This window comes from Lissotriton vulgaris, chromosome 11 (genome assembly GCF_964263255.1).
Source record: "Lissotriton vulgaris chromosome 11, aLisVul1.2, whole genome shotgun sequence".
Taxonomy (NCBI): domain Eukaryota; kingdom Metazoa; phylum Chordata; class Amphibia; order Caudata; family Salamandridae; genus Lissotriton; species Lissotriton vulgaris.
The window spans coordinates 705,652,317-705,679,304 of NC_141699.1; the positions used below are offsets into that span (position 1 = coordinate 705,652,317).

Consider the following 26,988-nt stretch of genomic DNA (forward strand, 5'->3'; position numbering starts at 1 on the left):
TTGGATTGGAGACTTGCTCTACTGTGGGGCCCCTGTGTTAAACTATTTTTATTTCGTTTTATTTTCTTACTCGTTTTACTGTGACCAACTGTATCAATTTTAATTAATTGACACTAATAAAGCTTATTCCTATGTACTGCTGTCTTCCAATCCAAAATGGTGGCACCGCTCAGGGGCAATAGTCCTTGTCATTTTAAAATCATGAAGGTTGTGAACTTGTATCATAGCAAGAGTCTGCTACATTGATTGTTAACTCCTTATTGAGCTCCAATTAGATTTTTTTTAGTTTCTTCATACATTTGTTTACCTTCGGGTGATAATGTATTTAATATGCTGCTGAATGTTTGAATCTAATTGAGCAGCAAAGTTAGTGGTCCCTAAAGAAAACATACACAGTTCACTTAACACTCTACCTCCATTTTAAGAGGGTGCATCATTCCATGCTGCATATCTGTCATATGTCTGTCACTAATCTTCTTAACTAAAGATTGGTATTGCCACCCTGTGTTTTGCTGATCCTTCCAAGACTTTGTGCACTGGAGAGGTCTGCAAAGTGTGATGAAGTCTGCTTCAAGAGAGGACCTGCAGCCTCCCTCATATCTCCCTTCGGTCTCCCCCCTCCCCTTTCCCAAGCATGTTTGTTCTTCTACTTTGCTCTCTAAGATGGTAATCACATTTATAATATCAGTGAATGCTGTTGAAAACCCACCCAGAATGGTGCAGAGATTAATGTGCTTTCTTAGTGAAAGCATTCAACAGAGGTGACTGCTCTTTGTGTAGCAGCATCAAGCTAAGAGCACCCCCTGGCTAAAACTGAGCAGGGTCTCCATCTGGACGGCTGCCAGTCAGCTGTTCAGATGTTGGGCTGTGCTGCAAGTCTACTGCCTTGTGTCCTTACATTGAGGCAGTGCCTCTGCAAAGCAGCGGAAGCAAAGGGCTCGTTCCAGCGCCTGGAAGTAGTGCAGTGCTAGAGAAGGGAGTAATGTAAACTGGGTTAGAACTCGGGGCAGTTGGGAGAGGTGCGGAGGTAACTTTCTGAATCGCTCAGTTTAAATGAAGATTTTCTGAGTACCTACTCGTCCAGTCCTGTGCCCAACAAGGTGATTCACTTTGAAAATATAGTGTGCAAAAGGGGTAGAAAGACTGTTCCAACCTGACATGGTTGGGGGATACAAGGCTGCGACCTCCCTCACTGGGGTGTGTCTGTTGTTGGATGCTCAAGAGTGCACTATCTTTCCATTGCTACTGTTGTAATACTCTTATTGGGGGGGGGGTCCCTGTTGGCTCCCATCCCCTTGCCCATCCCACCCATGATTGCTGTTCTGTCCTGTTGTTTGGATGGGTGCTTGCCTACTGCTGTATGGCTGTATGGCTGCATGTCTGAAGAAAACCTGCAGTGCTACCACCCGTGTTGTATTTATTTTGTACATGTGAGGAAGCACAGTTCTTGTTCTGTGTGAGAAATTTCTATTGCTGTTGTGTGACTGTAGTGGTTGTAAGCATGTGAGGGGAGGCCTTTGTCCACTGACTATCGCTTCGATTAATGAACTCTAATGGAACTTTCAATGGAACATTCCACTAATATGTATGAGCTGTCTATTCTGTGTACATTACGTGCACGTGGGCTTCTGCTGCTGCATACCATGTACATGACTTGCTAGTGTTCTGAAAGCTTGCGGTGCAGCTGTACATGTTGTGTGAGGACGGTTTTTAACGCTGCTGCTTGTGTGTAAGCGTTATGGCTATGTGAGGCAAGAAAACTCTTGTTGTGCTGCTCTGCTGCCCAGTTCTGAAGAGATGCCATGGAGGCTCTTCCTTTAGCATGTGGCTGTTGTTTTGTACACTTTTTCAAGGTCTACCTGGAGGGCTACCATGCCCTGCCTTTAATTATTTCACTCCAATATCCAGCACAGCCACTGTTCTCATTTAAGGGGGAGGCATTCTGCTGGGTATATGCAAGTAGGTTGCTCTCTTTCTGCTATTGCTGTACATTGTGTGCACGATTGGCAAGCTTGAACCGCTGAGGTCCATAAAACTTCACCACACTGCTACTGCCAGTTTGGCACAATTTAATTGCAAGTTGGCACTTTTAGCAGGTTTACCCCCAAACTATCTGCCTTTTGCCTCCTATCTTTGACCTGTGTTTGTTGGCTTTAGGTCTCTGGGCACTTTACCACAGCTGATCAGTGCAAAAGAGTATATACTCTCTATGTAAATTGTGATTATGATTGGTTACCTATGATTGGGATATTTGATATAGTAAGTCCCAAGTAAAGTGCCCAGGGCCTGTAAATCAAATGCTACTCGTGGGCCTGTAGCACTGATTGTGCCACCCACACCAGTAGCCTTTCAAACGTGTCTCAGACCTGCCATTTCAGTGTCGGACTGTCCAGTTTTAACTGCCATGTCGACCTGGCAAGTGCGCCTACCTTCCCTTTTCTTACGTGTAATTCACCCCTAAGGTAGGCCCAGTGTAGTCCCATGGGCAGGGTGCAGTGTGAGTTAAAGGTAGGAAATGTAATGGAGTGTTTTACATGTCCTGATTGCGAAATACTGGATATTTCGTTTTTCATTATTGCAGGGACTAGCTCTCCCATGGGCTATCATTGGAGCTGCCTTGTAACAGTTTACAAGTGTAATTTTCAATTGGGAACAGCTAGACATTTTGAGTTTTGGTTATCTGAACTCAAAATGCCATAACGCACCTTTTTAGTACAGGTGATTTTTAAATTGTGTGTTTGAAAATGGCTCTTTTGAAAGTGGGCTTTTTCTTGTTAAACATCCTTTGCGCCTCTGCCTGTTTGTGTACTCAGTCTTGTTTTAGAGTGACAGAAGCTGGTGGACGCTAGACCGTCACAATTGGTGTAGAAGTGTGTCCTGATGTTTTCACTAACATCTGAATAGTCTGTGTCTGCTCTGCACAATGCTGTCTCCAACTCCTGCAGTGAAGCTGGACCAGGGAGGACAGAACTGGTTATTACTGAGCTCAGAGACTCTGGAAACATAGACTACTGATTACTTCTGGATCAAGAGGACCCTCTGCCAAGGAGAAGTCCTGAAAAGCTGTGAGGAGGAGTACTGACCCTTTGCTGTGTGTTGCTTGCTGGGTTGGCTTTCAGTTCTGTGCTTCTACCTGAAAGAGGACAAAGACTGACCTTTGCTGTGAATCCTGCTTGAGAAGATCTCCAAGGGCTTGAAGTAGAGCTTTCCTCCTGTTAGGAAGTCTCAGGGACGCAAAGTCTTAATTTGCTGCCTCCCTGAGCTCCAGTGCTGGGAGTTCTGACCTGCTTTGAGATGCCAATCCTAGTTCTATGCCACTGAAGGTGTTTGCTGGGGCTGCAAACCTACAAAAAAGGTTTTCCCATGCCGCTGCCTGCACCGGCGCTGTGGTCACTGCTTGCTAAGTGAGCGCAGCACCAACAGCGAAGATACCGCAACCCCGACACTGGCAGACTCTGTCTCAACATCGACACCATCACTGAGGCTGCTGCCTGGGCAAAGAGCACTGCTCGTGGAGTGCACGACACACCGCCTGACACTGATCAACGCCAGTGCCTTCCGCACACCAACATGGAGTCAATAACCGACGTGGGAGACTGTCCGCCACTGCTCAGCTGTAAGGAAGATACGTGCCAACACCGCATCACCTCCCCTACACAGTAATGAACTGACGCCTCCCCTGCAACAGAAAAGAACCGTGCCTCCTCTCCCCTGCATAGCAGTAAGGAATCAGCACCTCACCTGCCCTGGGGCAATAAGGAACTGACACCGCCTGGCAGAGGATTTGCATCACCTTCCCGACACCTTTATTTGGATCATCACAAAAGGTACTGTTTCTCTGGGGTGAGTGTGACTCTGTGTCCTGCCCGCACACCTCGCAGTTAGCGCCATACTTTAGATTTGTACCTGTTACGATGTTGAGAATATCCCCAGTTTGAGCTATTGTCTTCTGAGAGCTATAGTTTTGCAAGAAACCTTTTGCAAGTGTTATTTTGATGTCTGTATGTTGGATTTTTGTCGTTTTGGTCTCGTTTGGTTTAGATAAATATCTAATTTTTCTAAACTGGTGTTGTGTCCATTTGTGGTGTTTTCACTGTGTTCCTGTGGGATATATACAAATGCTTCACATATTGCCTCTGTAGTTTAGCCTGACTGCTCTGTGCCAAGCTACCAGAGGGTGAGCAAAGGCAAACTTAGTTGTGCCCTTTACCTATCCTGTCTAGAAGGAAGGGTCCCTACTTAAACAGGGTGTAAACCACTGCCAACTATAGACTCCCGTTTCTAACACCAGTTTTTATTACTCCAAATTTTATTCTTCCTTGGCACACTGCTTACATACTGATGTACCTACTGGGTCAAGGAAGACTGGCAAGGAAGCAATGATGATGGCCATCTTTAACATATTGAAGACATTGTGGACAAAATTGTGGCTAGGTCTGACACAAGAGTGGCTCATTTATACTTGTAACCATCCTCAACATGTAATCAAAATAATAGTGCCCCCGTATAACGTTTCCATGACACATAGGGGTATATTGGACATAGTTATTACTGTGTGCCATAAACATAGTCCTGGGTGATTGGGGACCTTCCTTAGCATGTTGGGCATTTCAGGTGTGATTGTGATTCTCCCTAAAATAATGAAGCCTTCCTTAGCAAATTGTGGACCCTTGACATTTTTAGGTCTCGGCTAAAAGACGCGCGTAAGCGCGTCTCCGCCGAGATCTTATGTCAGCGAGTAGCAGTCCCAGGAGACAGTCCTGGCCACGCGCATCCTTCCAGGCGATTTGTAACTGGAACGCGCGCTGTGGCCAGGCGCTGTCTCCTGGGAAGCGCAAGCACCACACACGCATGCGCATACACACACACACGCGCCCATGCACGCACGCACATACATACATACAGAGACACCACCCCTGACTCATACACACACGCGCGCACACACACACAAGTGCACCGAGGCCCCCCCCCCCTCCCCCTGCACCGAGCCCCCCCCCTCCCCCGCCGTCACCGTCGCACACATACATACATACATACACACACACACACACACACACACACACACACACACACACATACACACACGTGCACCTACCTTACCTCAGCACGCGGCGCCCAACCTCCTGCTGGCGCGGCCCCGGGGCTCTACACCGCTCACAGGAGCCCCGGGCCGCGAGACGCTACGACTCCGCCTGCCTCCTCTTCCGGTGTGAACGTGGCCCGCCCCCGTCACAGGCGACCGTGCCTGACTTCCGGGGCGGCTGCGCAAGAAAACTGCAAACAGGTTGGGCTTAAGCAGGGCTTTCACTTATCTGCCCCCACACCAAAAAAAAATTAAAAAATTGCAGCCACAATAATTTATTTTAGACATTTACTAACTATATTAATTCATGGAAAACGTATGGCCTAATGCTTGTTAATATGGTTTAGCGCTCCACTGTTTCATTAACAGGCATGTTCACTACCCTTGTGGTGCAGTAGCCTTCCTGCTGGTGGGATAAAATAATGCTCATTGGTTGAAATATCTGCGTGCTGTGGTTAGGCTGGTTCGCCGTATGGCTTATGCAGTGTGGGTAGTTAAGCATTGCTACATGTATTGGTTCTTCAGGAGTCATAGATACCTTGATGAACCAGGTTTTTGTTGGATTTCTGACTGCTTCACTTCTTTTTTCTCTCGAGGGGAGGTTTTGTCTGTAAATATGAGTTTATGAGTATGCGTGTAATAATAGGAGAATTACATTGAAGCAGGGTTTCAAAATCACTCAAGATAGGTTTGGAGAAGGTGCGATCTGGATGGCTGGATGGAGAATGAGCAAACAACAGAACTGAAGACTCAGGGTCATAGAACCAATAACAAAGAAATGGGCAAGATGTTTGTGAAAGTTGGGAAGCTCATAGTGTGTGTATTTGTAGGGCAAAAAGATCATCATAGCCTATGTTTCACAACAACTGTTGTAACTGCAGAGACAAGGGCACTCCATAAAGGTCCCCTTGTTAGGTGCTGCAATAATTCTGGGAGCTCTTTCTGATGCTTCTGGCCCAGTCGCATTCTTACAACATCCTAAAGTCAGATGGTCCCTTGTTGTCCAGAATGACGAACCAAAATGGTATTTTGAATATTTTGAATGTTCTAATAAGGTGTTTCTCCTTGATAAGGACTAATCTATTCAGAGATTAGTCTGGGGATCTTTGAATTTGAGATCTGGTAAACATTGTTAAGAGTGCATGTTTACATCTTCAGTTTTGCACCTTGGCACTGGAGTGAAATCCTCACTATGTAGGGCGCTGGGGAATGGCCATTTGCATTTGTTCACTTCCTGGTAATGTTTTATTCTGTCAATGCATTTTAATGCCTTTTACGAGCAGCAACCATGAGAGACCATGTTTGCTTTTGATAGGCAATTGACAATGCAGCATTTAAAATGGTGCTGTGTATAACCCGTGCCAGTAGTCTGGCTTTTGCTTGGAAACACTGAGACTAAAATTGTCCATTTCGCTGAGCGCTCATTTAAGGGGTAACACCCTCGACAAACAGTTGCAGAGAGTCTGTGTATATGATCACACTCATGGTGAGTGCAGAGTGGTGAGTGCATGAGTGCAGAGTGGTGAGTGGTGAGTGCAGAGTGGTGAGTGCAGAGTGGTGAGTGCAGAGTGCAGAGTGCAGAGTGCAGAGTGCAGAGTGCAGAGCATTGTGTGCTGTTGAGTGCAGTGTATTGGCAATGTTAATGACAATGCCCATTTATTTTTGATTTAAAGAAAAAAAATGTCATGAGCAATGCCAATAGCTCTACCTTTAATGATGCCGAGACCATTGCATTGCAAATGCTTGTTTGGGTTATCCCTGCGATATTGGTAGTCCTGGTCTAATAGTACACAGTTTGTGATTGGAGCATTCTGGGCACATGTGCCTCTGTTCCAGGAATATTGGTGCTATCTTTGAACCTTTTTGGGCACACAACACGGGATTGCTTTAATGATGCTCCTGGGGTAATGGTGACCAACTTTGAAGTATTAGGCGCATCCTGACATTTCTGTGGTACTCTGTTATTTTAGGCGTCCGGACCTAAAGGTCCCATCTTGCCGTAGTCCTATCTCTCCCTGGTGTAATAGTAGTGGATGTCTTTGCTGCATGATGAACATCACTAGTATGCGAAGATGATAAATGGGTATGCAAGCCTGAATCTGTCCCTGTGTAGCAGCAGTACACATGTCTGTGAGGGATTCATAAAGATGACAAGCTTATTTTGGGGGATCAGACATGCATTTGTTAAAAATAAAAGCTGATATTTCGGGCCACAGATAGTGTTTTGATGGTGAATATTGATGTGCTTCTGTTTAGTGGATTTTTGTATCCGAATGTGTGTATTTTAAGAAACTGACAAGTTGACGTTTGTGTGCTTTAGTGGTGGTATTTAAAAACACTTTAACACACATTTTGAGAGACAGTTCACAATGAGATCTGAATGCTCTTTGCTCATCGTTGTTTCCTGGTACCAGGGGTCACTACTCATTTTCTGACTTTTGTATAGGTTTTGCATTCCTTGTATTGTTAAACCGTTTTAGGATATTATCAATGATTGTGCCTAAGAACGTAGGAATGCTGTAACCTGTGTTTTGTAATGCTCGAAGGTCTCGGTAAATTGAGCTGTAGCCCTGCTGCCTGAGGCTGGAAGATTTGTTTAGCTCTATGGTCTATAATAGTGAGATTTGTATAACTTTTTTTTACCCTGCTTCTTCCAGTTGCAGAGAACCTGCTTGGAGGAGGTTAGATATAAAGAGACATGGAATGTAGCAGTAAATAACGATAGTATAAACATTTTCAAAATCCATAGGCCATGTGAAAATGCATACTCTGATGTTTTGCACAGCCTCCAACACCTTCAGCTCTGTAGCGGATGTATGACATTACAACGCATACATTCACAACGCATGCCATCACAACGCAACTATTACAACGCAGGTGCCATCACAACGCATGCCATTACAACGCAGGTGCTATTACAACGCATGCCATTACAACGTAAGTATAGTTAAGTATCGATTTTTATTATTATTTTTTAAATTTTAAATACATAAAAAAATTGTTTATTAAATAATTTTAATTCATTTTAAATTTATTTAAAAAAAAAATAATTTACAAATCTAACTCCTTGGGTGTGTAATAGTAGAGTAAATGGTGATTAGTGTAAGGGTAAAAATTACTATTCTAACTCCAGGGGGGTGTAATAGTAGGGTAAGTGTTAGATAGTGTAGGGGTTACATTTACTATTCTAACTACAGGGGAGTGTAATAGTAGGGTAAGCGTTGGATAGTGTAGGGGTGAAATTTACTATTCTAACTCCAGGGGGATGTAATAGTAGGGTAAGTGTTGGATAGTGTAGGGGTTACATTTACTATTCGAACTCCGGGGGGGTGTAATAGTAGGGTAAGTGTTGGATAGTGTAGGGGTTAAAATGACTATTCTAACTCCAGTGGGGTGTAATAGTAGGCTAAGTGTTGGATAGTGTAGGGGTCAAAATTACTATTCTAACTCCAGGGGGGTGTATTAGTAGGGTAAGTGTTGGATAGTGTAGGGGTAAAATTACTATTCTAACTCCAGGGGGGTGTAATTGTAGGGTAAGTGTTGGATAGTGTAGGGGTTAAAATTACTAAATTGAAATAATTTTAATTAATATTTTTTTATTAATTAATAATTTTAAATGTTAATTTAATTAATTAAAATAATTAATATTAATTTAATTAATGAATATAAAATAAAATAATTAATATTAGTTAAAATACTTACCCATACTCACGTTGTAATGGTATGCGTTGTAATAGCATCTGGGATGTAATGGCATGCGTTATATTAGCATGCGTTGTAATGGATGTAGCGTTGTAATAGTTTCGTTGTAAAGGAAGGTCGTTGTAATAGTTGCGTTGTGATGGGTGTTTCCCCTCTGTAGCTAATGTCTAGTGAATTGGGTTACAAAAAACCCTTTTTGCTATAATTACATTTTTGTGGAGTGTATAACCCAAACAGCTGTAGTGAGGTATGGCTTAGCTGGCTACCGAAGAAAGTTTTGGAATAATATTGTTTTCCGTAAGAGTCTGTTGTACAAGAACATTTATTTGACTAGTGCATCTATGATGCTTCCTAAGAAGTGGGTCACTCTTTCTTGTCCTTGCAAGAGACCTCTTTGGTTGCTAGCCGAGCTTAAGTGATTAATGAAAAAGTAAGGCTGGGTCTGTTGGATCAACCCCATTTGCACCAAAAGTAACAACGACTACTGGATGGACCAAACGGTGACTGCAGCTTTATTGACAGAGGTACCGCAGCAGTAACAGCTGCTACCACAGCACGGGCCAAAAACATGAAAGTGATTCAGGAACCACAGCAACTATGACCGCTGTAATCATGGCATTGACCACAGCTCTGTACCTGCAGGAATGTTCACAGCTTCCACCACATGAGGGGACTAGTAGTGGTCGCAACTGCAACCTCAGCAGGAAAAGCAGCAGTGACAATAGTTTCATCCAGAGCCGCTGCATCAGCCGCAAGAGTTACCTTAATAGCTATGACCATAGCTACCACCACAATACCAACAGCAGCTGCAGCAATAGTTACAAGCACAGCACGGACCACAGCAATGGCAGTATCTGCCAAAATAGCATTGACTCCGGCATCACCCGATCTACAAAGCAGGGACAAAAGCAGGGACGAAAGCCACTGTGATCACAAGAAGAACAAGCTCCATGGCCAGTTTGTTGTAGCCAAATCATGGACAACAGAAGCTTGTCGAAAACGCAGAAATCACAACAGTTGGACTCGCATCAAAGACCACAGCAAAAACGGCTGCTGCCACTACAGGAACTACAATAAAGAGAACAGTGCCATCACAGTAGGGACAGCAACAGCTTCCAGCAAAGCGGGGACTATGCCAGTGACCGCAGTTGTAACCACGGAGTGTTAAATGTTTGAATTAATCTCAACTGCTGGTAATTACCCTGGGCTGCATAGTAGTGTATCAGGTCTTTGCCTCTTCAGACAAGGACCAACCATATGCAAATCGTCATTATCTTGCTCCATTAGGGAGAGTCCACCCCAAACTGATGAGCTGTGCCCTCTCTGAAAGTCAACACAAGCAACTTCAAATAAGCTGAGGCCTTGTCAGACTTCATTGTAGAGGTACATCACGAGTCCTGCAGCATAGCAAGCACTCATTGTCTAGGTATACCCTTTGTACTCGGTGCGTCTCACTGATAAAAACAGGATTTGCAAAGCCAATCGAGTCTGGCTGCAGTGTGCTAATGCATATGAACTGGTTATGTACAAGTGCACACGCATTATTGGTGCTTCGTCTTAAGCCTGTCTTTCTGTGCCTCCTTGAGATGCCATGCAAGTAGTTGTAAATGCACAAGTAGACTTTGATTGTATGCCGTAGCACCTTAAGCAGGCCTATTGTGTTTGCCAGTGCTTAATTGTTCATACAGTATTTAAGTCAATCGTGTGTCAAAATTAGGCATTTGGCCAGACATGGTTTTAAAAATTGGTGACACAAGAAGTTGCTGCTTGTTTGACCCCTCTTGCAAAACCTTGTTGGGAAAACAGTGTTGCCCATTGTTATGTGTATGGTGTACTAGATTTGGTATTTAAGTCTCAGCTGTTGAAAACATTATTTGATGCGTGAACGTTTATGGTATACGTGTTAAAACAAAACGTACAAGTTATTTTTCTTTAAGAATAATTTGCAAGTGCCACCAGACGTGTTCTGAAGGGCTTGTTAAACTTTATTCGGTAATAATGCATCTCTGGCTCTGCTTCAAGCCCATCTGTCAAATCTTTTTTGGGAGGACTTTGGCTAACCTATTCACCATTTGTTCTAATATTGGGTACATTTTTAAAAAAAACTTTTGTATAGATGCTCGCTCGCATACTAGGTAAAATAGATAAATCCGTAAAGGCATCATTTGGCATTCGTGGTGCGTTGAAACCGCTTTAGGTAATTGTATTGTAATTACATGTATGAAGCGCTTTCTACCCCTGACAAGGCGTCGAGGAGTCCGTAATGACGCTGGATGCCCTTCCTCCAACGCGATTAAAAGCTAAGCTATTGACTAATTTACCAGTTCTCCTACGGCTCTAAAAAGTCGCAAATGATGATGCACAACCCTCTATAGAGTTTGAGGTTACAAGCAGATATTTAAGAAGGCTTTATTATACACCCTAAAGCAGCGGTTCTTTATCTGTGATCCGAGGACCCCTGGGGCCACTGTTTAGAAAATCTAAATAGTTTTAGCAGACTATGAAGTAAATGTACATAAAACGCTAATTAGAGCATTTTTAAACTCTCTGTAAATGTTAAGAAATTTGAAATCGGAGGCTGAAATGTAAGCTGATATACTTCCCTTGATTAAAGTGGAGCAGCACAAGTACAGCAAATGGAACCTAGTAATGATGATTTGATGGACTTCAATTCAATAAACCTTTATTCGATCTACAAAAAAATCATAAAAGCACTTAATACAATTTTACAGTAAGATAAATACTTAAGTTCCAATCACTATACTGGTCTCAGTGCAACAAGATGCTAGTCTCAGTGCCGTACAATAAATAAGAATGTTAAGACAATATCACTCTGATGGACTTAATTAAAGCACATGTATGCGCTGACAAAAGACAACCTGCATTAGGAGCTAAAAGACAGTCATGTGCTGAAGTGTAGGATATCTTTTTGCAATTTAGAAATACGACTACATTTTTAAAGAAGCTCCTACCATCTCATTAAAAATAAAAATTCGATTTATGTAGGATTTTTTGGTTTGTGAATTAAATAAATTATGTAATAATTTGTGTATTTGTTTGATGTGCATGTCCTGTATTTTTGTATGTTATTTTGAGGTTCAAATAATAGAAATTGCTTAGGGCCCCCAGCTTTCAATAGTAATTTAGTGGGGATCCACAGAAATTAAAAGGTTAAGAACACCTGCCTTGGGGGATACCTCATTGACCTGTTGTCACAGTCTGACATCTAGGCCTATGACCTCTAATCCTTTACACTACAACAACCTGTCACTTCTTACATAATATAATAATATTATATTGGGCTATTTTTGTGCTACAACAATTTGTTCACCAATCAGGTTTGACTTGTGTTGATCATAGAAGCATTTTCCAGCTGAAAGTTTGTTAAATAGCATATCAAACTGAAAAAAATGAGGTGCAAGAAATGGGTTTCCTTTGCTGATTGTGTGCTCGCTATGTGTACGGGTCTCATCATGTTTTCCCACCCATGAATTCTCTTGCATATTTTTTAACATAACATTTCTGTTTGTACGTTTTTTACTTCATGAAAGCTAATACCAGAGTCAGTGTTTTTCTGCTAACAACCAGAGAACATCTTCCTCTAAGCATGCATCTGTATGATACAAGAAACTGTAATCATTCGATCTTCTTACCCACAGCTCCCATGTTAAACATACTGACCCTCTCAACTTTGTCTTCTATTCCACAAAACTCTTTCTGATGGAATCTTCTACGTACAGATTCCTCACCTTTAGAATATTTCAGGTACCAGACTGGATCCATAAAACTCTCCCAAAATGGACTCCTGCACTCTACAAGGTGGCGCCATTTGGGATCTGTGTCAACCTTGCACTGCCCCAGAAGTGACAGAGCAGAGCCGCATAGAAATTCCACAACTGTGTGCTGACTCTGAGCCAGATCCGCCACTCCCAAATGTTTTCATCCTCTGACGACTCGGAAAAAAAATAAAATCCAACAGTGTGCTAGGGAAAATGTTCCACCCTCGCCCGTGGGCAATTGGATTCAAGCCATGCTATGACAGCAGGAAGCACATAGGCCATGCACTGGTGAGTCTTTGATGCCTGGGATCTGTTTGCGATTCAGTTATGTGTCCTAATTCACCAGAAGGCCATTAGAGATGACGAAACAAAGTTCTACATTGCCAAACATATTATGATATTGTACTCTGATCTGCAGATGCTCACCCAAAATCGACTCTGCGTGAAGTCCTGCTCCTTTTCAAAGTCTTCAGATAAGTTGAAAAGGCACCATAAGCACAAGAAAACTAGGTGGGATTGGACGCCACCATCCTCCACCCACCACAGTAATCAAGTAAGAAGTTGTGAGGTCCACATTTGAATGAACTGCTTGTCTCAAGCATCTTAAGACTTAATTCTGGTTCCCCAGTTAGTCCTGGTTTCCCAAGACTTCCTCTGGCCATAGTCTATCCCAAATAAGTTTAGACCTTTGAGGAGGTAATGTTACACATCTGTAAGATAGTGTTGGTCGCTACTACAGCATCTTTAGGCCTTATGGTGCCACATGAGCTGCCAATGAAACCTCTGGCAGTGGGCTCTCCCTGACACCAACTGCCCTCATGCAATCTGCTTTTGAACCTACACTGAACCCAGCACAGACTTTCAAGAACCACACCAGTCCCTTGTGCAGCATCCACTTCACAACTCCATTGGTGCCTTTGCTGGATCCAGTTCCAATACTCGTCTCCGACCTGAAACCGACATAGGCGTATAAGATTACCAAGGTGCAAAAGGTGCAACCAGACCCTCCTCATCTTCCATGACAGCAGTATTACCAGACGTTGGTGTCTCTTTACTGATCTGACGCTTATGTGGCTCAGAACCTGCAAAAGGTGTCCCATGGTGCTGAGGAAGTGGAACTTTACACCCCTCACACCATACTGATGATGGACTTTACCTGGACCCACAGAATGCCAGTGGGTTAGACAAACTATGCTGGATTCACTACTTGGTTCACCAATGGAAGAAAGCACCTCTTTTGCTGTGGTACTGAGCAGGGCAGCAGATTTGTTATAAATTACTGATGGAGATATTCCAACCAGGATTAGTCTCTTTAGAGCCGCTACTGCACTTTAATGAGGCCCTCGCAGGTGCCCTCATATTCACTTGGATAAAACAATTATTGGCTCCTCTGGTCATTTAACATGTGGCCAGGTGACGCAGACTCTGGCCCCTGGCAACTCATTTATTTTCCTAACAAAGCCCCTCATTCATAAAAGCTTGTAGAACAGGGGCCAACAAGCAATGTGATTCGAAAAATATCTTTCATAAAATATTAACAACCAGAGCATGAACGTGTATTGTTTTTGGCAAAAAGATTTTCATCAGCATGCTTGGCGAATTATTATTTGAATTTACTGTGCACTTTGGGCATGTACACCCACACGTAGTGGAACAAGGCCAGCAAGATGTTGACCATCCTGGAGACCTCTGGGCAACCCTTGCCCAAATGATCCCGATGGACTGGATGCCGCAAAATATGTATGTGAGCTGTCTCCACTAACTGCATGGTCCGGGTGGTTGTCCCCAGTGCATTGCTTGCACAGCATGCTTGGATATGTGCAACTGCATTTTCAGGGGATATCCAGGCCTCCATCATGAACATGGTCTTTAATGGCTCTAGGCTTTTGAGTGGCAGGGTTGATTCAGCACTGGAACGGTTCAAAGATAGTCCTACAACAGCACTATCCTGCGGTTTAATGTTCCCAGCCTGACAATTCCACCAGAAGTATAGAAAGTTTAGGACCTACGCTTGAGGATTATTAGATCAGCAACACCAACTTATTCCGCTTGTGAGCAGTTGAACTGGGCTTTACACTGCACTTACATGCTTGGTGGTAATTGAAATTGTTCACACCAGCAGGGACATCAGTCATCTACCTCCTCTTCCTAGACTGCAGCGGCTCCCTTTTGATTGACCCAAATAGAACTACAGCCAGCTGGTAGAGTTCAGGATCCCTTATTTCCTCACTGGCTGAAAACTGTTTATTTTAAACAGATGAGGTTTACAAATTGTTCAAAAAGGTTAGACCCTACCCTCTATTTCACCCCACCTCAAATACCTACACACCAGTAAACATTTCTGCAGCTTATGCTTCAGTTATAATGAAGGAAGTCAACTTCCTTCTGGCCAGGGGTGCCATTGAGTTGGTGCTAGACTCAGCAGTACAATGGATGTTTGTTACTTTTGCTAATCCTTTGTGCCGAAAAAGGATGGGAGGCCTCATAACCATATTGAACCGCCAACCATTAAATGCCTTTCTGAGAAAATGCAAGTTCAAAATGTTCAGTCTCTCACAGATACTTGCTGTTCTGGATCCTGAAGACTGTATGGTGTCCTTGGACTTAGCAGGACAGGGAATTTTCGTATACTCACACTGCGAACCACAGGCACTACCTGCGGTTCACAGTAGGGTCAGAGCACTTCAGTTTTCTAAGCTGTCCTTCTGCCTTACCTTTACCCCTTAGGTATTCATAACAGTGCAGGATCTCATGGATAACATGACAAATATGTTGTACTGCAACACACCAGGTTAAGTGGGGTACTGCGTCTATTTAAGTTACTTTACCAGTGGGTGATCTTCCTTGTGACCAACCACTTGCCGGGGCCACTGAATGCCAGAACGGGCGTTTTAAGCATGTCAGCTGGGAGACCACAATTGGTGTCTTCATCCTGAGGTGGCACTGAGAATCTTGAAACAATAGTGCGTGCCCTGATTAGATCTGTTTGCCACTCAAGAAAGTCACTGTGAGACTCCTCCCGCCAGCGTTCTGGCACTGATTTCCTGTACACATTCCAGCCATCGACATTTGTCAGTCTTTTTTTTGTGTCTTCGACTCGTGGTGCGTGAGGGATGTCCCATTGTCGGACTGGATTCACACCTTGTGACTCCTGTCACAGGCTATCTGTGACTGATCCGTTCCTCATCGTGTGCCTCTGGTTCCTGGAGCGCGACCAAGACCCGAAGTTGTGCTCCTACTGTCGGGCCATGCATCCAAAGTCTTTGCAGGAGTGGTCCTAGAAGCTTTTGGAGGCCTGGCAGTCTGCACGCATCGCTCCCGGTCTTGCTCGAAAGGAAGGTCTCGAACGGTCGCGGAGCCACCACACCTCGTCCAAGACTTCGCACTCTTCGGGTAAGTCGAAGCACAAGAAGAGAGCAAAGAAGCACCATCGCTCTTAGCCTTCCCCCTGTCGGTTGGCTGACTTGACATGGGACCTGGAGCGTCGTCCCTCTAAGGCTCGGTCTCCGGCGCCTGACTCTCGGCCTACTCCACGCCTCCCCCCATTTCCGGGAGCCGTGCTTCCCCTGCCCAGCTTTGTACGATCTACGACGCCCTCCACCATGTATTTGGGCAGCCCGACTCCGCTGGTGCGCCTTGGGCCCCTCTGAGTCCGTTGGGGGCCCTGAGCCTTGGATGTCGGAGGCTCCAGCGACAAAGGGCCCCTGTGGATCCAATCCTTGATCCGGATTGACTCTGGTCAAACTTACTCGACCTTCCCTGGCAACAACTCCCCCGGCGCCATCCATGCCCCCTCCAACGCCGTCCCCATCCACGAGATGGAGCCGGACAGACATCGAATCAGTTCTGGAGGGTACTTTTTTTTCCCTTGTTCATTCCAGGTGTTCCCTATCGCCCTGAGGGTGGTGATGTGGACCGGGAGGGGTCGCTGGACCCTTTGACAGACCAGCTGGAAGAACTGGACTGGAGAGAGGAATTAGGTGACGCCAGTGGTCTGGATACCTCCCCAGACCTTAGCATGCTTTCTCCCCCTACCGTTGCTACAGAGGAGGGAGTGTCCTATACAGTGATGGTGCATATGGCAGCTAAGGCTTTGGGCCTCAAGCTCCCTACAGTGACAGTAAGGACCAACCTCCTGACAGTGGTGCTTCAACCGGCGACATCTTCCTCTGAACCCCTGTTGCCCTTTAATTAAGCCCTCATGGATGTCCTTCTCGGAACTTGGCCCAAGCCCAGCACAGGGGCTGCTGTGGAATGGACGATTGCCCACCACCACCACCCGGTTCCGGGCGATCCCATTTTTCTCACCCAACACCCTTTCTCCGAGAGCTTGGTGGTCCAAGCTTCTTCTTTTAAGGGCGCATTCCCTTCTGCACCCCTTGATAGGGAATCCAAGAAGCTGGATCATCTTGGGAAGCACATGTTCTCTTCCTCCAGCTTGGTACTGTGGTCTGTGAATACCGCATGCCTCCCGGGCCGATACTCCCATACCATCTGGGATCTGGTGGTGCATGTGCTGCCTCAGTTCCCAGAGGAGGCCTGGGCGATTCTCTCCTAAGCTGTGGCAGATGGGAAAGACGCAGCAAAATTCACAATTCACAAACCACCGACTCACTGGGCAGAATGATTGCCACGTCGGTAGCCCTTCGGCACTATGCCTGGTTGAGGACATCCGGCTTTTCAGGGATGTTCAGCCAACCTTGCTGGACATGCCCTTTGATGGCCGTCGACTTTTTGGTGATAAGGCAGACTTGGCTCTGAAGTGCTTTAAGGATTCTCGGGCTACGGCCATATCCTTGGGCCTCGCTGTGTCTTCCCATCCACCACAGTCTGCCTTTTGTGGCTATGGAAGGGGCACCCCACCACATCTGACCCAGTCCAGCCATCGGTCCACAGAAGCTGCCCAGCCTCTGCGTGGCCTGGGATGTGGGACCCAGCAACACGCGTCTGAGAACCAGCGTGTGGGTGAGTCCACCCTTTTCCCCACTGCAGTAGCCTCCAAACCCTCCTAGTCTGACCTTTCAGGCCGATCAGCGGCCAGTGGGTGGCAGGATTCGCTATCCCCTCCCCCACTGGCAATCCATCACATCAGACAAGTGGGTTTTTCAGATAGTCCGAAGTTGCAAATAGTCAGAAGGGGCTACTCCCTCCCCTTCGAGACTACCCCTCCCTCCATTCCATCATCTTTTCGTTGCACGTCGTAGGATCCTTTGGCGCTTCTCCGCCAGGAAGTCTCAACTCAAAAGGAGCTATTGAGATGGTCCCTGTGCCAGAAGTAGGTCATGGTTGCTTCCCTCTCCTTTCTGGTGCCCAAGAAGGACAAAGTCCTGCGTCCTATTGTAGACCTCAGGGCCTGCAACCGCTTCCTCCGGTAGGAGAAGTTCAAAATGCTAACCTTTGCTCAGGTCCTATCTGCCCTTGACCCTGGAGATTGGATGGTGGTGTTGGACTTGCAGGATGTCTATTTCCACATCCCGTCCTGCCAGCCCAGAGATGTTACCTGCGATTCAAGGTAGGCCACGAGCATTTTCAGTTCACTGTGCTCTCCTTTGGCCTTACCATTGCCCCTTGAGTGTTCACAAAAGTGATGGCGGTGGTTGCAGCTCATCTGCGCAGATCAGGGGGTGCCGGTCTTCCTGATCTCGACGACTGGCTGTTGAAGGCGGACTCGCCCCAGGCTGTCGTCTCCCACCTCCAGATTACGTCAGACTGCCTGCATTCGCTGGGGTTCACCATCAATGTGCCGAGGTCACATCTGACTCCCTCTCAGTCGCTCCCTTTCATCGGAGCTGTTCTGGGCACTGCAGTTTCGGGCCTATCCTCCTGAGCAGCGAGTCCAGGATATTCGGCTAGGATACTGATGTTTCAGCCTCTATCCCGGATTTCAGTGAGAGGCTGCTGGGCCTCATGGCCTCCAGCATCCTGCTGGCGGATCATGCCAGATTGCATATACGGGCTCCGCAATGGGACCTGAAGGTGCAGTGGGCGCAGCATCAGGGGAATCATTCCGACTACGTCCAGATCTCGGAGGGACCTGCTCAACAACTGCAGTGGTGGTTAACGAACCAGGATTGGGTCAGAGGCAGATCCCTCTCCTTCCCCAACCAGACCTGATGGTGGTGACCGATGCATCACTCCTGGGATGGGGCGGCCACCTGTGAGAGGCAGGGAGCAGATGAGTCTGGTCTCCGAGAGATTCGCTTTGCACTGAAGGCATTCCTTCCCACTCTAAAGGTGAAGGCTGTGCAGGTGTTCATGGACAACACCACCGCCATGTGGTGCTGCAACAAACAGGGCGGGGTGGGATCGTGGAATATTTGTCAAGAGGCTCTTCGCCTTCGGACGTGGCTGAAACATAAGGGCATGACCCTGGTGGTTCAACACCTGACAGGTTCTCTGAACGCCAGGGCGGAGAAACTCAGCCGCTGGGGGCCTGGTGGATCAGAATGGCGTCTTCACTCAGAGGTGGTGCAAGGTCTCTTTCAGCAGTGGGGAGAGCCTTGGTTAAATTTGTCTGCCACCGAAGAGAACGCGCAATGTCAGCAGTTCTGCGCATTGGAGTTTACAAGGCGGCACTTGCTCGGCGATGCTTTTCGTTGCAAGTGGAGCTGTCTCTTTCTGTATGTCTTTCCGCCTGTACCACTTCTGCCAGAGTGCTTAAGAAGATCAAGCGCGACCGGGCCCAAGTCATTCCTGTGGCACCGGACTGGCCTGAAGAGTCTGGTACCTCAAGCTCCTGAGCATGGCTCTCGATCCTCCGATCAGACTGCCCCTTCAGGAGGACCTTATGTCGCAGCAGCAGGGGCTGATCCTCCACCCAAATATGTCCAGCCTCTACCTCCTGTTGAGATTGAGCGGCAACTATTGACTGCTATTAACTAAGCCTGGGCGGAACAAGCAGAGTTGCTCTACGCGGAGCTCCAGAGAGTTGTGCAAAAGCCCAGGGTTACTTTTGACCTTCATCCTGAAGTCTGTAATGTCATCTTGGCAGCCAGGCGTCCCTCCACTAAGACGGTATACTCCTATCGATGGAACAGGTTTGTAGCATGGTGCACAGAAAAGGCTGTGGATCCCCTTTCTGCCCCTCTTTCTGAGGTTCTTTTGTGCCTTCTCTCTTTGTCCCAGCAGGGCTCTGCCCTGGGCACTCTTAAAGGCTACCCGGCAGCCATTTATTTTTCATTGGCTACCAGATCAGCCCTCTTTGTTCAAGTCTCCTGTTGTAAGTAGGTTATTTAGAGGCATTATCATCTTTCCTCCATTTTCTTTCATAATACCTCAGTGTGACTTGAACCTTGTTTTGACTTACCATATGTGCGCTCCCTCGAGACTCTTCACAACCGTCGTCTTAGGCTTCTCACTCTGAGCAGAGGTGATGGCAAAAAGAAAGGCAGTCTTCACAGAGTGAGTTAGCTTCAGGATCTTTAGTCTAAGCCCCCTGTCTTCTCGGTGCATCCGAACAAAGTGTTGCTTCGAACAAGGCCCTCGTTCCTACCTAAAGTTGTCACTACTTTTCACATCAGACAGACTATTACTCTGCTCACCTTTTTCCTGCCCCACACCCTTCCAAGGAGGAGGAGAAACTCCACCATCTGGACCCTAAACGTACGCTGTCCTTCTACCTTGACCTCACAAAAGATTTCCAGGTGGACAATCAACACTTCATTTGCTATGTAGGTGCCAAGAAAGGTTGGTCTGTCCAAAAGCATACCATCTCTCGATGGATAGTCGTTTGTATTAAGATTTGTTACGCTTTTGCTAAAAAGGAACCTCCAGTGGGGCTGCAAGCTCATTCCACTAGAGCTACGGCAGCAACCACTGCTTGTTCACGTGGAGTCCCACTCATTGACATCTGCCAGGCAGCCACGTGGGCTTCTACAGACACGTTCACAAGACATTACTGCCTGAATAGTCCAAGGCCGGAGGGACAGCTATTTCGCCCATTCTGTCCTCCAGGACTTTCTGGTGTGAACTTGGTTCGCAGTCCCTCCTTCGGGGTTGGTATTGCTGGGGTTTCTATTATTTGGCAAGGAATCTATAACTAAGAGTCTCTTTCAGATGAACAAGTTACTTACCTCAAGTAACGATGTATCTGTAAGATGCTTATATTAGTTGTAGATTCCTTACTGCCCCACCCACGCTCCCTGTTCTGCAAACTGACTTCTAGGGCTAGGGACTCCCCTGTAGGGCCCAAGTGTGGCGCACCAGTGGTCGGTGTCTTTCATGGCTCTGTGCATTTGGCGTGGAAAGTCGTGTCAGAACTGGCATAAGAGTGCAGGGTCGGCGTCTAAGTAGGCACCGTGACGTCATCCCAATGACTACGACGACGGACGCCACCTACCGACGGGCAGGGGTACTTCTAAGAAAAATTCTCCGGATCCAGTCTGACGCCTGGAGGTAATTCTAATGTAAGGAATCTGTAACTACTATGTCTCTTACAGATGCATTGTTATCGAAGGTAGGTAACTTCTTGTTCTGCTGCATCTCCTAGCTCATAGTCTTCCCTGTTAGCAGCCACTATGATAAGTAGACTGGGTTATTGTAACTCTTTATGTCTTGGTTCTCAAGTCTATATTTCTAATCAGCTTTACAGTATTCAAAATGCTGCCGCCGGACTAGCAGTAGAACTTCATCGCCTTTTCTCTGCTTCGGGCACTCTTGATGTACTTCATAAACTGCCTCTGCCTTAAATGGATTAGGACCATTATATCTCTGACAGACGGTCAAGCTGTATACTGGTAGATTAATATTATAGGCTACTGAAGCAAATCTGGTGGCTTTAGATCAGAATGGATGGAAGGTATAATCTTTTCCATTAGGGCTGCTTATTCATGAAACAGCCACCCTTCATCCTTGTGAGCCACACATGAAAACTGCTAGCATTCAGAGAGGCCTTAAAAACCTGGCTCTGTGCACTTTAGTAATTACTGATTTTTGATGTGCTTCATTCTGTGGATTTTTACCCAGTGCCAGGGTACCTACATAGGTAATTGTAGCTCTCTATACAATTTTGAACTTAACAGGATATCAATTTCTATCTGGAAGTGCAAGATGCTAGTGTGTTAGATGTCTCCTAAGATACTGGGTTGTGTTTCCCTCCTGGACCACCAACAGAAGAGATTTCCTCCTTTGTCATGGTAGTGTGACATGCAGTGGAGGTTTTTGACTTACAGCTGCCAGCTATGAAAGTCCAAACCAATATGCCAACAGAGGTTTTGCAACCAGGACAAACTTCTTCCGAACCATTTCTTCCATTTAATCTAACTCTGACCTGAAATTCTAATGGCACCTGGGCTAAACCTTGTTTCTGTCCTCCACTGAACAGACAGGTTGACATATAATCCTGAATTTTTGATGCAGAACCCTAGGCTAAATTCTGGTGGTTCAGACTTCCACCACTGTGGTGAAGCTCAGTTTGTTTCTACTCCCAGATAGTAGAAACATGTTTAATCATTTGGAGAAGAGATATTTTACTTATCCACTGTGAGAAGTTGGCCTGTTATATGATGATCACTATTCTAGTGAGCACCTTGCAACAGTCCAAACGACCCTTATGGTGATTGGTTGTAAGTCAACCTTATGGAACCAGCTATCCTATTGGTAGCATGGACAAAAGCAGTCTTAGGCTAAACTCAAGAGCGCATGTGAAGCCAGCTGTTTTACCATATGCAATCCTTTTAACATCAAATGAAAGGACACCACACAAGTTATATATTATAAAATATATGTATTTATTACTAGAATAATCCCCTGTACTCTTTATGAGCACAGAAGCACAAGCGTTAAACAAAGAACTTCATATAACATACAAAAGTTGCCCAAATACTTTATTTATTTTTATTTATATTCTTATATAGCGCAGGACTCAACCCCCGAAGGGGTATCTCCGCGCTTGCTCTTTGCTACAGATGTTCAACTGGTTAATAAGCTGAAGGTGTCTAGCAGTTAGGAGGTCGAATATAGGTAAGTTTTAAGAAGCTTCCTTAAAGATTGGAAGTTGGAATTTTGTTTTAGGATAAGTGGAAGTGAGTTCCAGAGAATGTGACCTTTGTAGGAGAGAGCTCGGCCTCCCTGCCGAATCCTCCTAATCCTAGGGACCTGGAGCAGCTGTTGATTACTGGAGCGCAGGAGGCGTCCAGGGCTGTAATGAAATGAAATGAAAATAACATTTATAAAGCGCTACAATTGCCCTGAGGCGTCCAGGCGCTGTGACTACACAGAGATACCTTCAGAGGAACAGGAATAGTTTGTAGTAGCTAAAATAGAAAAGTTTTAAGATGTTTCCGGAAGCTGGTTAGGTTGGAATTGCATCTCAACTACAGAGGGAGGGTGTTCCACAATTTTGACACATTATACAAGAACGAACGTCCACCTGCTCTGGCTCTAAAGATTCTAGGAATTTTGGCCAGTGATGCAGTCGAAGATCGAAGCACCTTGTTGGGCAAGTAGGGGGAAAACAGGGAGCGGTTGATTTCTGGGCCCGTTTTCCAAAGGGTCTGATGAGCAATGCACAACGCTTTGAACTTCACTCTGTCCCTGATATGCAACCAATGTAGCGTTCTTAGGCCATTTTTTATTGAAGTTCTTCGTGGGACTCTCAGTAGCGCACGGGCAGCACAATTTTGAGTGCGCTGGAGTTTTTTCAAGGTATAGTCTGGTGTCCCGAGATAGAGGGCATTATTAAAATCCAGACGGAATTGGCCCTGTATGATTATTTGTCTGGCCTCAAATGGAAGAAGGGGAAGAATTTTTTTAATCACGCTAAGGAGACCAAAACATGTGGCTGACACCTTGGTGGCCTGTGTATTGAGGCTCAACGACTTATCTAACCATACCCCCAGACTTTTGATGTTGTCTCTGGGGGCAGGAGCCGCCCCCATGCTCGCGGGCCATAGCAGCTCCATGGTAGAGGGGGCTGCCGGGCCCAGGAGCATGAGCTCGGTCTTATCGTCGTTGAGCTTCAGGCATGAGCTCATCATCCAGCTCCTTACTTCCTCCAGACACGCCGCTAGATTGGGCGGGGATTGGAGGCCACTCTTCTGCGCAAGGGAGACCACCAGCTGGGTGTCGTCCGCATAGGAGATGATGTTAATCCCATGCGGACGAACAATCCCAGCCAGCGGCCTCATATATGCGTTGAAGAGCGTGGGGCTCAAGGATGACCCCTGCGGGACTCCACACTCCAGAGGCCTGCTTGATGACATGGATGTGCCGTCAAAGACCTGGAAGGTTCTGTCCGATAGAAAAGACTCGAACCAGACCAGGGCTTCTCCGGACACTCCTAGGTCGGCGAGACGGTTCATCAGAATTTTATGATGTACCGTGTCGAACGCGGTGCTCCGATCGAGGAGGATCACTGCCACTGATCCCCCCCACCACTCCCCCCCGATCCAAGATCCGTCTCGCCTCCTCAGTCACAGCCAATAGGGCGGTCTCTGTCCCATGTTTTGGGCGAAAGCCCGTCCGGGAAGCATCGAGAAGGTGGTTTTCCTCGAAGAACTTCATCAGAATGGTATTGACGTACTTCTCCAGGATCTTTGATACCCATGGGAGCAGGGAAATCGGGCGATAGTTGCTAGGATTAGCTGGTTCGAGGGAAGGTTTTTTAACAGGGCCCGTACCATTGCATGCTTCCATGTCGCAGGTACCATCCCACTCGAAATGGAGGAGTTCAATAATTCCAGAAGAGTAGGGAAGATGGTTTTACTGGCCAACCCCAGCGAGCCCGGAGGAGCAGGGTCACGCGGTGAGCCGGATTTTATTTTTTGTGCCAGAGACTCCAATGTTTCCAAATTCAGCAATGGAAAGGACTCCAGCTTGTTGTGAGAGGGAGTTACCATGTCCAGTGCTGAGTCCGAGCATTGTGGGAGTGAGTCAGTAGCTGGATTGGGAAAGGAGAGGTAGATTTTATTAACTTTCTGAAATCAACCAGCTCGTCGCATTTAGAAGGGGTACTACCATTATCTACGGTGGGCAGGGAAGGTTTTATCAGGGAGCTTACTATACGATATATAGTGATCCACTCATTGTACTTATTATTGTTTGCCGTCGGGTCATGGGAGAATATCGGTCTAGTGGTGCTAAGAGCCTTCGTCCAGTTGTCTATAGAGATTTTGGACCAATTTCGGGTTTTCCGAGATGTAGGGAAGGATGGAGGGGGTTTACTGGTGGTCCAGGTGAAGGCTATCAGAGAATGATCCGACCATGGAAGGCTACTAATAGTGCCCACTTTAAGTTCGTCACTATTACTGAAGATCGGATCTAAGAGATGACCTTTTTCATGCGTAGAGGAGGGAACTAATTGCTCAAGTTGGATGGCAGCTAGACTTGACATCATCTCTAGTGCTGTGGGGTCCAACAGATTGTCAAAATGGATATTAAAATCTCCCAATACAGTGAAATTAGAGGGAGATACAATCAATTGGGATGCCACCGACAGAAGGGAGGTGTTGAATTGTCCAATAGCTCCCGGTGGGCGATAGATAAGAATACCAGTAAAAGTGGTATTAGGGGAAAACTCGATTGCAAAAAAAGTTTTCACAATCTTCAATCTCCTCCATCAGGCAGCGGCAGACATAGCTCTCCTTATAAATGATCACAAGGCCGCCGCCTCTGCCCAGCGGTCGATCAACCTGTGCTATCTGGTATCCCGGAATAATGGCATGTGCCAAATCCGGCTGGGAATCTTGATTTAACCAAGTCTCGGTCAGAAAGATCACATCCGGTGTATATTCATCTAAAAGCAAGGAGATTTCTAAGCAATGATTCACTAGAGACCTGCAATTGAGCAGAAGCATGGAGTAGTCCTTTACCTCGGTTCTGGCAGCGGTAGTGATGATTAGCTCTGATTTGCAGTGCATGCAGCAGCGAGGAATCTCCAGGGGATGTCTAGGAAGGCCACAACTGGGTGAGACCGGTGGGCGCAGCTGATGTAAACGGCTTGAGCTGTATACACGCCTCATTCCGCCAGAACGACCAGGGGACGTGGCCCCGGACGGGCGCAGACGGGCTTGCCTTAGGCGCGCCTTCGGCGCGCAAACGTCTCACCCGCTGCGCTCGTCCGCTGCGCGTTCGGTAGAAGCACATGATTTGTAGTATAGAGGGAGATGAAAGGGGGCGTGGCCTCGGTAAGGAGGCGTGGCCTCAGCGCTCGCCAAGTGGCGTCAGGGGGTGAAGTTTGATCGGTCTCCTCCCGCAGCAGCGTTAAGTCGGCTGCGCGGGGAACCGAGATCAGCTGGTAAGTGAGTTTTAAAATTGCCAAATGCAAGTGCAAACAAACAGTTTAAGTGATTTTAAAAAAGACCCTCTGGTCACGCTCCCGGCTTCCGCCTCAAGAGGTTTCAATGTAGCAGAACCGGCGCTTGTAATCAGCGCCTATATATATGCGTGATGAAAAGGGGCGTGGCCTCGGTAAGGGGGCGTGGCCTCAGCGCTCGCCAAGTGGCGTCAAGGGGTAAAGTTTGATTGGTCTCCTCCCGCAGCAGCGTTAAGTCGGCTGCGCGGGGAACTGAGATCAGCTGGTAAGTGAGTTTTAAAATTGCCAAATGCAAGTGCAAACAAACAGTTTCAGTGATTTTAAAAAAGACCCTCTGGTCACGCTCCCGGCTTCTGCCTCAGGAGATTTCAATGTAGCAGGGAATGAACTTGTCAATTAGATATTTAGGGCCAGAGCCAAAAAGACATTTGTGTATGGTGCAGCAGATTTTAAATTTGACACTCTGCCGCACAGGCAGCCAGTCGAGTTTGTCCAGAAGGACGTGAGGGAGTCCTGGGCAAAGCGTAGAGAACCAGTCTCGCCGCAGTATTCTGGACCACTTGTAATCTATTAAGTTGTTCCTCATTGGCCGAGATGAGCAGGCAGTTACAGTAGTCCAGCCTACTGACTACAATGGTCCGGACAAGAGTTTTTCTATGACAGTCAGGCAGAAATGGAAAGACACGCCGCAAGTGTCCAATGGTATGAAAGCAGGATCCGGCAACTTGACTGGCATGCTCTTTGAGTAATAGTGCCTGATCTAGTCGCACACCAAGATTCTTCACAGCCTGTTTTGGACTTGGTACTGGCCCAAGGTTTTGGGGCCACCATTCTGGAGACCACAGAAGGGAGGGCCTCCCCGAATAACATCACCTCTGTTTTGCCTACATTGCACTGGAGGCAATTTGTGGCCATCCAGTCCAATACTGCTCTCATACCATCCGCAAAAGATCTTTTTATTGCGGGCGTGAGGGACTGAAAGGGGAACAAAAGCTGGGTGTCGTCAGCGTACGACACCGGGGTGAACCCATATTCTCTCACAATGTCAGCCAAGGGGGCCACATACACGTTAAAAAGTGTAGGGCTTAGACATGAGCCTTGTGGCACTCCCTTGGTGAGCTCCCTTATGATGGAATGAAGGGAGCCCAATCTGACTCCTTGTGAGCGGTCTG

General features: G+C 46.5%; 1 protein-coding gene across 1 annotated transcript in view; it reads left to right on the forward strand.

Annotated features, from left to right (window-relative positions):
• PIK3CB (phosphatidylinositol-4,5-bisphosphate 3-kinase catalytic subunit beta) overlaps positions 1 to 26,988 on the forward strand; it is a 1,054,351-nt gene that overhangs the window by 771,804 nt on the left and 255,559 nt on the right. The gene's annotated exons all lie outside the window — the stretch shown is intronic.